Here is a 14537-nt window from a genome sequence, read left to right on the forward strand (position 1 = left end):
CTATAAAATTTTATTCAAATAGTTCCGTAATTATGAAGAGTTTCTCGCCGGATCTTCTCGGGGGGTCGCGTTTCCGACCCGGTAGTAGGTTTTGCGAAGCACTACTCTTGCTAGGGCTAGTGTTAGCAACGTTCCCGGGCTAGAACCTGAGAGCTCACTTACTCGCTCGGTTACGCTGGCGTAGCCTCTGAGGGTTCCAGTTTAGGTAGGAAAACAAAAGAAGTTTTGCAACTTAATGTACTTTTAAAATGTAATTCTTTTCTACTTTATTTGGTTATTTCATTAGTTTTTGGATAAAAAGATTACTAAATATCTACTTTAAAAAAAAACTGTGCGATAATTAACAATTATTACAATTTCGACAGCACTTAATTATTCCGTGACCTCGAAAATAATGAAGTGTTCGTAAGGACGGAAATTACTAAAAAAACGAGATTAAATCATATTAGTTTTAATTATGTTTACGACTCGTGAAACTTGAAGAAAATACGTTAGCATTTTGAAGCATTTTGTTTCGTTTTCAAAGGCCCAGGTCTGTTCGTGCCCCTTGAAGCAATACAACTATGTATCAGCTGAAGCGTGAGATTACCTAAGATTTTGTAGTTTAATACTGACGCAATTTACTAAATTAGAATTGTTAATTTTGTCCGAAGCGAAAATTTACTACGAATTTTATCATTACGTTTTTTTTCTTTCAGATGTTTTATCTCGACATAGAATGTAAATTGATGTTATTTGATAGACGCCATTTTGTGGAATTGGGGATCGAAATAATTTATCATGGTAATATTTATTGAAAGACATTTTCGCTTCGTATTTTTTTAAGCGAGAAGAAAATGCTAGCCTTATCACATGGATTGCATCACAATGAGATTAGTATTTTATATATAGCTTAAATAGGTGGACGAACTCACGACCCGCCTGTTGTTAAGTGGTAACCGGAGCCTATAAACATCTATAAAGTAAATTCCGCCATCCATCTCGAGTCAAAGTTGTAAGGTCTCAGTTTTAACAGTACAACGTCTGCCCCACCCTTCAAGCCGAAACGCATTACTGCTTTACGGCAGAAATAGGCGGGGTGATGGTACCTAGCCGTGCGGACTCACAAGATGTCCTACCACCAGTAAAGTATTTAATCCATTTGATTATTATTAGAGAGCTTAATATCAACAGTCCAAGTACAACAATAGTTAGAATAGGACTGAGATTTCATAGCAAGATAGAGATAAAGATTATAAGTCGGCTTGGCTGTACTGTGGGTATTGCTAAAGTATATAGGCGACGGTAACCACTCATCACTATCTAGTCGTTTATACCGTATAGTTATTTAACTACAAAGACCATACAAAAAAAGAACTAGACTAGAATCTTTACTCTTTATCTTTCTTCATAAGATTTTATGAATCTTCATTGCAATTTTTCTACTTATATAGAATTAAATATTTTTCAGTATTTGTACTATGGTAAACAAAAGACTTTTTCTTTATTACTTATATATGTACATATATACGATAAAGTGTATTTCCAATGTGTCTCAATTTATTCCGTGTCAATAGCATAAAAATGCGAAGGTACGCATAATAATCAGCACGAGGTGTCTGTTGACCCAGAAACGACATGCGACCGAGAGATTCTGTTGTGGGCTGTGAACGAGAAGAAAATTTCTGAGAAATATCTACAGATTATAATCGGTCCTTCGGAAAAGCGCCAAATAACTTTGTGGAGGTATACGACGAAAGGAAGATCTTCCACCGAGCGGGTGTAATTGCTCGGTAGATCAACGGTCCTAATGATTTTTTTTTCATACCTATACTGATGGTCTTGAGAGACCCTTTAGCATAAACATTAACTAGTAGGTGAGCTCACATGGCATAAGCCTGACGTCATTGCTAACACTAAGCCTATCAAGAGTAGTGCTTTACAGAATCTACCACCGAGATCGGAAACGCTACCCACTGAGAAGATCCGGCGAGAAACTCAGTGGGCTGTGTCTGTGGGTTAATTTACTAGCCGAGCCATTTGTCACAAGCGACGGGTTCGACGAGAACGATGACCGGTCCTATTGTTGTTGTTTAGAACTGGTATCTAAGTAAGCTTATCCTGAAAATTTCGTAAGAGAGATTCAGGCATCTGTCAAATATCTTATGTTCTATGATGGCTACCGCCATAAGTTTGTTATCTACCAGACAGGACATGGTCAGTACTAATAAAATGAAGTAACAAAACCGAGAGAGCTTATACTTGATATCGGACACATTTCGACCAAAGGGCTCACCTTGCTGAGACAATATTGATTTCGTACACGGAAGGGAGGAAAGGAGGGATGCCAATTAAATTTTATCACTGTACTTAGAATTGAGTTTGATAGGTCTTGGTGAAACTAAAAATCTCGAAAGAAACCGCAGAACGAATTCCATTAAAATAAAGTTCTTTTGTGTAAATAGCGAGCACGGTGAAGTGAATATTTTAATGTTACTCTCTCACTGTCTCGGTTGCAACTTTGCGAAATTACTTACGCTGGAAAAATATATTATTATGTTCACTGATACAGAAGCGCTGTATAAATTTACTTTTATGTGTTTTTCTTGTTCTTTTTGTGCTGTAACTGGAAAGATAAGTTTGCGACCTATCATAGTGAAACTCATTGATGCTGCAATTAAAAAACGCATAAGCCAAAATATTGAAATTTCAATTCTGCTTAATATGTCCGTCCTATCAAAATTCGAACGTAATAGTTAGAAAAGTATACATAATTAATAGCTGTTTTAGAACCTATATTTTCATTGTCTTCGAACTTAGTCGAGCACACCGCTCACTTAATGATGAGTGAGTAAATTTAGCATTCCCAAAAGCACAGTCAAGTCGTTGCCTTTAAAGTTTCTATAACCTACACATCCCGCGTCGTGATGTGTTTTTAAAAAATCGAGGGATGAAAGCGAAGGGAGGGAAAAGCTATTTAGTTTAAGCGACATTTCGCTTAACACGTGACATTTATTTTTGTAATTAAAGTTCCGTTTTATTTGGTACTAGCTGACCCGGCAAACTTCGTCCTGCCTCAATCGCTAAATAAAAGACCTAAATTTTTGTCCGACGGGGGACACATGAAAGCAAAAGCAAAATTGTTATTTTTATTTAATTCAGAGCTTTTACATATTTATCTACCTTTTAAACCTTCTCTGGACTTCCACAAATAATTCAAGACCAAAATTAGCCAAATCAGTCCAGTCGTTCTCGAGTTTTAGCGAGACTAACGGACAGCATTTCATTTTATATATACTTATATAGATAGATTAGCATCAACAATCAATTTTTGATTGAACTTCCATTAAGTTTACCCCATTCAAATGCTGAAGAAGATTTTTTGTTATGATATTTTTTCCAAATTGTAAACTTTAACTGGCTTTCCTCCAAAGTTGCAAATGTAAAAACGTTATTTAAACCAAATTTCACACCTCGAAATGATTTAAAAATAACTTGAAATCTTGTTTTGACGTGAATTTCTCTTGACCGCTAAAACGGATTCACCTATAACTTAAGCGCCCATTATGAAATTATTTTCTCATCAATTTTACTTACCCTCTTGGTTGGAAAATTTTATTTCACAAGTTCTGGGCCACGTTTTAATGATATTAGTGCAGTGGCCGTTAAATTGAAGTCAGTGCTGTTATACTCCATAAAAGGATTCGCGTTTGCACTTTAAATTAAGGATTCAGGTTCAAAACTCTACACGAAATTCATCTTCAACATCCAACTATTGTTTGAGTTTTATGATCTGGTTAAATAAAAATCTTCCCGATAAGTCAGTTCAATCGACATCAGAGTGAACTTAATCTTTTTTTTTTCGAGAACCTAACTTAGCGTCAAGCTTCAAGATAGATATCGGCATTTTTATTATGATTATGATTTATTACTTGTGGTAGGACCTCTTATGAGTCCGCACGGGTAGGTACCACCGTCCTGCCTATTTCTACCGTGAAGCAATAATGCGTTTCGGTTTGAAAGGTGGAGCAGCCATTGTAATTATACTGATATAAGTTCTAAGGTCTCAAGTATAGTTACAACGGCTGCCCTACCTTTATTTCAAGGTGGGTGGCGCATTTACGTTGTAGATGTCTATGGGCTCTAGTAATCACTTAACGTCAGGTGGGCTGTGAGCTCGTCCACCCAACTAAGCAATAAAAGTAAAAATAAAAAAATATGCCTATGGACTCCTGTAACCTCTTAACTCCGAGTGAACCGTGAGCTCCTTCAACTATCTATGCATTCTATGCAATTAAAAAAAGTTCCACCATTATTTTATCACATTTTCATCCAAATCAAACAATCTGATACATTTTTTTCATCTATGATATCTATGATAAATTAATATTTTACATTTTGAATAAACAAAAAAACATATTGTACAAACAACAAATATAGTAAATAAATTAGTGAGCTTAATAACATTTAACATCTTAAATCGAGCTTTTCTATTACAGATTTCGGCAATTAAGAGATCTAAGAAAATGATTTCAGAAAAGTATTATATATTATGCTCAATTTAATACATATATAGTGGCTCCTTACAACTCACTTTTGATGGTCTGAATGTAATGTTGTTATCGTTAATAAACTATTCTAATTAAAACTAAACTCAAAAGGCTTACGTAAAGAGTTAATCCACTGATAGGTTCGTCTTTGTGTACCCGAAATGAATTATCCTTTGTAAAACCTTTTGCAAATTTATTCGGGTTGGGATGTGGCTTTAGGAATCATGTTTTATCTCGATTAACTAACTATAAAAAAATCTAGTGATGACTTAATTGCCTAGTAAGCAGATTTTCGCATTGGTCGGAGCATCTTGCTTATTTAATTGCTCTTGGACGAAAAATTAAGATGAAACCAGGATTATCGTATATCATTGCTTAAAAGAAGTTTTTCTGAAATTTGGCCTCGGCTATTAGCTTTAGTTATGTTAGAGTGTGATAATAATGACCTGTCTATTTTAACTATGCAATTAGTGTTCCAGCTTTGAAAGGACAGCCGATGTACTCTAGCATTTTAGGGTTCAGTCATATGCTTCAAAACGGATGGTGGAATTTTTTGATTCGATTTTTAGTGTCAAATGGTTACAGGAATCTATAGGCATCTCAAGGTAGACGCAGCCTTCCACCTAGACCAGACATAAGTTAAAGTGTCAATTGTGTTGATTAACTACTATTACTACTACTTGGAAAGGGCAGGACGGCTGTACCTATACTTGAGTTCTTACAATATGTCCTATCGCTAGTAAATGCTGGTTGGCGATCACAGTACGCTGATATAATACTCGAGAACTAATTTCGGTCCTTTACTGTGTGGGAATGTAAGTCGACAACACATACCTACGTTGACGTGTGCAATAACCCACCATCGCCAGCCTCAGATTAGTCTTTAGCCGATCTACCCTTCTTAGCTTGTACTAACTTGGAGAAACCGTTCATTGATTCAAAGTTTTCACAATAAATTGTTTTAAATCTTTAAAAAATTCTAGATGCTATTATAAAATAGTATCTGTTTGTCATTAAAAATACGTTTTAATCAATTAAACGCTGAAGCTGTTATCCAATGAAACTACGTGACGAAGCGAATACAATTCATCTTGGTTAGTGCGCAGTAAATTAACCAAGGCTCACGTTTCTGTTTATGTAAAACTTAAACGGTGAGAATTCAACATCTGCGAATGCAAGTTGCGAATGAACTTTGTTAATTTCGTGCCCCGCGACCTTAGTTCCACAGAAACTAATAACGGTATTGTTTACTTTGGAAAAATGCCAGACGGTTTCAACGTTTTTTTATTGTTCGAGTTCGTTACTCCATAACACACACGTGTTCGCGACAGATAATTTAATACCAAAATAATAAACTATGATAGGTTTTTTTTATGGCGTATTTGAGCAGACTAGCTGAAAGGAGACCTAGCGGTTATTAGGGCACATAAATCTCACCATTAAGATTTTAAATAATCTTCACCTAACAGCTGATAGCCTCGAGGGGCCATTCCAACTACGCACGGTTTGGTAGGCGTTCTCAGGGTGCTCAATCTGACAGAGATTGCCAACATCTTCCCTAGCAAGAGCAGTGTTTTGCTGAATGTACCACAGAATCGGAACCGAAGCCCACTGAGATGATCCGGCTAGAAACTCAGTGTGTTGTGTCTTATGGGTTAAGTTACACGGCTAATTCTTCGTCGCGAACGTCAAGTCCGAAGAGGATAGTGACCGGTGTTTAAAGAGCCTAAAACCACCGAGAGTGGATCCGGGGGATTTGACATGATATGCTTAAGACGATGGCGACTGTGCGTTGTCCCGTCATGTGGGTCAGAAATACAATTTAAGGCAGTCACTTTACAAGACGGTAAAGGCGACATATTTCACGGCTTTCGCGAAGAATTGAGGTAACAATAGTCGCCAAAGGTTATATTTGGTGTCAACTTAGAATACCACAACCCAATCTCTTCCTATGGCCGTCCTAAAAGGCGGTTAAGGAGCTTTTCTTAGAATTAGAATGGGCATTGGCGTTTTCTGATTATTATCCCAGTGTACTGCAATCGCCAAACGGCATTTACTTGTACTTAGTAGAGTTCATTGATGCTTCAACCTTTACGTACCGGGTCCACGACCCCGCAGTAGGCCCAAGAAACGCTGGTTGGGTGTGGTAAAGGCGGGTATGGAGAGCCAGACCAGCCCATCGTATTATATATAAGTATATATAGACGTAAATTGCCGCCGAACACGCAGCGAACAGCGTACCTCTCCCCAAGTCCTCCCTGCATAATTTCACCCCTGCCCTATGTGGCAGGGAGTTTCAGCCCGGATAGTGGGATTTGCCCCGATGCCCGTTCCGTGCCCCCGAAAGGGGGTACGACGACCCTTCTTCTTCTCTACCCATAAGTAATTTTCCAGTGATAAATATTATTCGTTAAAAAGTTCTTACCGAGTCTTTTTTTCTGTTTAATAATCCCTGATGTTTCAGTGTTATTGCAAGTGCCATGGTTATGGACAACAGATGCAATGACTTCAGCGAGCTTACAATGCGCTACTAATAGAACATTACTTCCATAGAAATATGCGAATAAATCCAAATTTAAACATTTATGTAAACTCACGAACTGATTCGTATCATTTTTCACGCTAAATTTCGTTTTCAATGAAAAGGGCTCTGCTCAGTAGCTGGAACTATTGTTACGAAATAATTAAAATGTCAATCATTATACGCTAGAGTTAACGATTTAATTTATTTTTAGATTAATTTAATTCTACTCGAAATTTAGGTTATAGTCAATATTCCGTCTGTTAATAATTACTTTTAGAAAGGGTATCAAATTTCAATTAGGCCTGATGTCTATAGTCTTTTTTTAATTAATTTATTTTTTAGCAGATTCCAGCAATCGATTCCATACACCATTACAGGACTGAGCCTAGAGACGTCATCACGTTAGTACCAAGCTCTACCTTGAGATATCAGGTTGACATTGGTACAAAAGTTAACTCACTTTTGAAATCGGAGTATTTGGGATCCTTTCAGCAAAAACACAGAATGGTGGTACATCTGTCCGAGCTTGCAATATACCACCGGCCATCACTTACTATCCTGTATTGTATTGTACACTTTCTACTGCCCACAAAAGCTGATATACTCAACGCGCAACTGATGATCACGTGCATTTACGATTTTTTTTTATGAAAAATAATAACAAGTTATCATATTTTTAATTAAATATGTTTAACCTTTGTTTGTCCTCAAATGACGTCATCATTTGTTTTATTCGAGCTTTATTTAATTCCATTTTCTCTGCGTTTTTATAACTCAAATATCAGTCTTGTTACGATTTTATCGATATCCTCGAAAAACTTTTTTAATTTAAATGACTGAACACTTTTATTAATTCTTATCTTAACCCCTATCTACTATTATCTCTCGATGCGCTGTTTAATAATCCGTACGTATTTTTAGAGAAACTTTACGTAGCTCGTAGAAAAAATAAAAAAAATATTTATCAAACGAACTTGTGACATAGAAGGATGAAATGAGTAACACGTCAGACAACTTTTTTAAAGGCAATGGTGATCCTGTTCAGGATATACGAGAGACGTAACAAAATGATTGTGGTGTCTTCGGTCCTTGACACATGCTCATCATTCATCAGATAAATTGGACGTCTTTTTTTATTTTTATTGCTTAGATGGGTGGACGAGCTCACAGCCCACCTGGTGCTAAGTGGAGCCCATAGACATCTACAACGTAAATGCGCCACCCACCTTGAGACATAAGTTCTAGTATAAAATTAGATAAGAATTTGAATTGAAATAGATAAGAATTTTGTTGCAAGATTCCACTACAAAATATAAAATTTAATTGGAATAAAACCTGATAAATTCGGACATAAAATGTTCATATTTTATGTACAATATTTAATACTGTATAAACTATGATATGTATGTATGTATGTATGTATATATACTTTTTTGTGTATGTATATGTAACTTAATATAAATTTCATTGCACCTACCACTATTTACTCTGCACTACCTTGGGTTAACTGGTAGATAATGCCTTAAGCATTAAGTCCACCAATGTAAATTTTACATGAATAAAAATAATAATAAATAAAAAATAAATAAATACTCTTGTTCGCAGTTTATCGTTCGAAAATATCCTAAAAAACAAAACATAGCAAGCGGCGCGACTCTCATTGTGCGAACATAAAAGGGATTGAGTTCAAAGAGCACCACAATATGGCCACAATTCTATATCATGTTACATTAAAGCCATTTTGAATCATTTACAAAGGAAACGAAAGGACGTTTTATCTGAAAGAGATGTTTTCTGATGTTCACTAAACTGTGTAGAAGGGCTGTCCGGCAGTGAGCGCCGATAGAGGAAGTTTTTGAACGGAATAGTATAAAAACGACCAACTAGAATTCGTATCGGTCACGATCTAATAAACTGAACGAAATGGAATTTTCATTCAGTTAATCACTTCCTTTCTCTGTTATTCAAATTGCCAATCTATCATCATCAGCCTTTATCTGCCCACTGCTGGGCATAGGCCTTCCCCAATGCCTTCCACAGAATGCGGTCCTCCATCCAAAGACTTCCCGCCGTGCGCACTAAGTCGTCGGTCCACCTGGTTGGAAGACGCCCCACGCTCCTGGTGTCAATCTATACTTCTATACTAATATTATAAAGCTGAAGAGTTTGTTTGTTTGAACGCGCTAATCTCAGGAACTACTGATCCGATTTGAAAAAATCTTTCAGTGTAGACAGTCCATTTATTGTGGAAGGCTATAGACTATATAACATCACGATAAGACCAATACAAGTGGAGCACTAATAAAGAATGTTTCAAAATAGGGGTTTAAATAGCTCCCGAACATTCTATAATTCAAATGTATTTTCACTTTCTACGTAAATGAAGTGGGGGTAAAATTTAGCGTTATGCCGAAGTAACTATTTCACGCAGACGGAGTCGCGGGTATAAGCTAGTTCCATTATAACTGTTTAAGAAGGTAAAAGGATTCGTTGTCAAACACTTCACGGGTATACTGTGGTAAAAATTTGGAAGCGAATACAGAACTGGGCTGCCACCTAGGATTTCTCCTGTGCTACCGATACCAGAGATACAAGCTTTTTTTTTTTTTATTGCTCATCATTCATCAGATAAATTGGACGTCTTTTTATTATTTTTTTATTGCTTAGATGGGAGGTCGAGCTCACAGCCCACCTGGTGTTAAGTGGTTACTGGAGCCCATAGACATTTACAACGTAAATGCGCCACCCACCATGAGATATAAGTTCTAATGTCTCAGTATAGTTACAACGGCTACCCCACCCTTCGAACCGAAACACATTACTGCTTCACGGCGGAAATAGGCGGGGTGGTGGTACTTACCCGTGCGGACCCCCAAGAGGTCCTACCACCAGTGATAAGATCAGCTATATTCAGACGTCGACCACCAAATATTATTCACAAAGATGCTGTCTGACTGCATGGTATTTCAGTGAGGCCACGTTGCGAAGAGAATAGTTAAGTAGCATAATAACATGCGTGCAACAGCATGTGTATGCGGAAATTGTATGTTCACTAAAAAAAAGGTAAATATCGCTAACGAAAACATAAAAGATACATATAGTTAAAGTTAACATATAATTAAATGTACTAGAAATCCCACAGTAGTCGAAATTCGACTATAATTAATTAGAATTGTAAGTTTGTACACATACTATAATCAAAAATTTCGCCAAGGCTACACTAAAAAAAAATATTAATAAAGACAAACGATATTTAATCTATTCTCAATTTGACCGCAGACGTCAAGAACAAAAGTTTGACAATAAATAGTATGCATGCGTGTGTGCGTCAAATACATGGTATGTAGTGTGTGCAATGTTTTCTTTATTGATTTAATGTATCTTTTATGCATTATTTTAAAAAAATATTAGCATTGTGCACTTCTTCTCTATATTCTCTATAAGTGTGGAAAATTTCATACTCCTCCGTCCTCGCAATTTTCGTAAAAAGGGATACAAAGTTTTTGCTTGACGTATTAATATACAGATTTATCATAATAAATAAATGTATTTATTTTGTGCATCTCAGTAAAAGACCCTGACGATTTGGACTAAATTTTGTATTTAAATAAGGTATAGTTGTTTTTATCTTAATGGATAAGTGCCTTGAAAAACAAATCATTACAAAAAAATGACATCTCGGTAATTTCTGCACCTTATTTTCTAGTACTTACATTACTGTTATTGCACGATAGCTTAAATTTACTTTACAACTTAAGAGATGGAATTTAAAAATAACGTTATCTACCCACATTCGTTATTTTTTTACACAGTTCTGTTATAAATAAATTGTGTTACATGATAGATATCACCTACAAAATTAAAAGTATATCTGTAGAAATCATTCGCCCGTGTATTATTAGTAAAATTTTTCATGACACCAACATGAATTTCCTTCGTGAAAACATGATGAAGTTTGAATCTCTTAGTCTTCATAGACATGCATCAGCAAAAGCTGCACGTTCTAAAACAATAATGAAACTACTGTGTGTTATTCACGCGCGGAAGAAGTTAAGTTTTTAAAAGTACTAGTAGTGGTCCTTCGGTAGTCGAAATTCGAGTATCATTCATTGAAATTATAAATTTGTACACTATTATGACTCTATTGTCAAAGACTATTAAACTTCTATAATCACAGATTTCGCCAAGACTACACTTTAGGTAAATATTAATAAACACAAACAATATTTAATCTATTTTCAATTTGAGCACAGACTATGAGTAATAAGAAAAGTTTGACAATAAACAAATAGTATGCATGCGTGTGTGCGTCAAATACGTGTGTAATGTGTGCGTAGTGTGTGTAATGTTTTTATTTATTGATTTCATGTAGTTTTGATGCTTATTTTAAAAAAAACTGCACTCCTTCTCTAGATTCTCTATAAGTGTGAGAAATTTCATACTTCTCCGTCCGCGCCATTTTCGTAAAAAAGTTTGACAATAAATAGTATGCACGCGTGTGTGCGTCAAATACATGGTATGTAGTGTGTGCAATGTTTTCTTTATTGATTTAATGTATCTTTTATGCATTATTTTAAAAAAATATTAGCATTGTGCACTTCTTCTCTATATTCTCTATAAGTGTGGAAAATTTCATACTCCTCCGTCCTCGCAATTTTCGTAAAAAGGGATACAAAGTTTTTACTTCACGTATTAATTTATAGTTTATCTAATTCTCTCACAAGTCAATTCTATAGATGTTATATGTTTCTCACTTTTTTGTATCGCTCATCACACGTTACACATCATAATAGTGCTAATAAAATTTTCGCTTTGAACTAGAGAATTGTTACTTTATTATTACGGGGACTCTTTTTTTTTGACTAAGCAAGTAATCGTAAAATAAAAATTAGATAAACATTTTATGTGGACGTTGACAAAGTTTTTTGAATGTATAATTGGTGCGCCATAACAGCTAACAGTAAAACAAGAAAAAAAAACGAAAACCAATTTTGTTTCAATTAAGATGAAATTGTTTGAAACAAGAAGTCGCTTGGCTTATTCACGAAGATAATATTATTAAGTTACACAAGCTAAATAGCTTACAAAGTACCAACTATACATACATAATTCATGAAGTCCTTTTGTATTTTTAGAACGAAGTTCCTCATGGGACGATGCGGAGGGGTACCCTAACCGGGAAAAAAACGTCCGTAACGTAAGATTTTTATTAGTAATGGACACAGTGTACGGCTTAAATTTGTAATAACGTACAAAAAATAACATATTTTTATTACATATTTTTTATAAATCATTGTGAATAAAATAAAGTTGATAACTTTGTAAAGTACTTTTTTTTATCAATAAAAAAAACATAATAAGAAATATATACCCGAATAATTATTTTCCTAATACCTCGAATAAAACTTAAAATTAATATTTTTATAATAAGAAACTTCGTTCCTGTCCGGTGTCCCACGGCACCACACATTTTTTTTTTCTATATCGTTCCCTCAGAGCTGAGGATCGCGACCACATGTGACGTTCCTCCACGGTGTTCGATCACGGGTAGCATGGACGGCATGGTACAGACTACCACCAAGCAATTCTCTTACTAGATCTGACCATCTGGCTGGTGTCCTGCCCACGGCGCGCTTGCCCTCTATGCGACTCGCAATTACGAGCTTCTCCAATTCATGTCTGGGAGACCAAGTAGCCATTATACAACACAACACTTACTGGTGGTATGACTTCTTATGAGTCCGCGCTGGTGGATACCACCACCCTTTTTTTTTTCGGGTAGAGGGCCGAACCTCCTACGAGGTCCCCGCGCAAATGGGGCGCGCGGGGTATGTGAGACTCAACGGTCTGCATGGTGTTGTGAGCAGACCGCGGGCCCAAGGATTTTAGGACCCACCCACTAAATGACTCCCCTGCACTCTTACACCCGACGTCCGATCCCCTCCGAGGTCAGAACCCGGATGAGGTAGGGGGGCTACCGCGGTCAACACTACAACCAGACGGCGCGGCTCACCCCAAGGACGCTCAGCCGACGGAGCCTTCGAGGCGAATCGAAGGCTCTGAAACGTCGGCCGTCTCGGTACGACAGCCCGTCGGGCCGCTCAGACGGTGCCGCTGGTGTCCCGGAATACCCCGCTGGACCAGAACCAGCCTGCCGGGTCGGGACGCGATACACCGTCGACCGAATTCTAGATAGTATGAAACAAATTTCTTCAGATAAATATTTGCTCTAGTTCATAAAGTACTTGTAACTTGTAGATCCGTTGGTGTTTCATTATTAATACTAATATCAGTACAGCTTTTAGGATAGGTGTGATCGTGCCAACTAAGGTTTCAGGTTTCATGTTCTCCTGCTTATGAACTACATAAGACGCAGTACGTAGTAATTCTGTTAACCTAAATGTACGTGTTGCAATGAGATTTTCAAGTACACAATAAAATTTACAGAATATAATTTCGCAATGTATTTGGCACTTTAAAAAAACAATTAAAAACTTGAAAATATAATTAATAACGTACCATTATATATTTTTGTACAAATCGTATTGTGAAACTCAAGATTTAATCCGCTTTTAACTAGTTATTATTGAAATTCGTTTGTAGATTTCAATTTGATAAGCAAAATTCACAGATTAAAATCAACCTCAGACACAAAATCAATCTACGACCAACGAATTATGAGAAAGTTAGTGAGATGTTTGAAAAACTGGTTTCAAGGCACCTTTTATCACTATTTAATATGAACCAGAGGTCCCGCAGTAGTCGAAATTCGACTATAATTAATTGGAATCGTAAGTTTGTACACTATTATGATTGTATTTTATACTTCTATAATCACAAATTTCGCCAAGACTACACTTTAAAAAATATTAACAAAAACAAACAATATTTAATCTATTCTCAATTTGACAACAGACGTCAAGAACAAAAGTTTGACATTATATAGTATGCATGCGTGTGTGCGTCAAATACATGGTATGTAGTGTGTGTAATGTTTTATTTATTGATTTAATGTATCTTATATGGATTATTTTAAAAAAATATTAGCATTGTACACTTCTTCTCTTTATTCTCTATAAGTGTGGAAAATTTCATACTCCTCCGTCCGCGCAATTTTTTTAAAAAGGGATACTAAGTTTTTGCTTCACGTATTAATATATAGATCAAACTATGACAACTTAAGATGAACTAGAATAATAAGATAAAACGAATTTAGTTACCTTTTGTTATAAGGAGCTGCACCTTCTGTTGCCTGATTATATTGTGGCAAAGTTCTAAAATACTAAATCATCGCCAATCTTTTGTTTACGATGCCAGATAGCCGCCGCCATTGTACCAACTTGCCAGCTTAGCCATTTTTACATTTTTATTTTTCACGCCAACCGCACAGTTTTATGAGTTTGGTGGCCTAATTGTTCATTTCATTCAGACCTTAAAATTGTTTGATGACAAACTCATTTTTACTGACTAAATTGAATATTTCT

This window comes from Bombyx mandarina, chromosome 13, assembly GCF_030267445.1.
Source record: "Bombyx mandarina strain Sakado chromosome 13, ASM3026744v2".
NCBI lineage: Eukaryota > Metazoa > Arthropoda > Insecta > Lepidoptera > Bombycidae > Bombyx > Bombyx mandarina.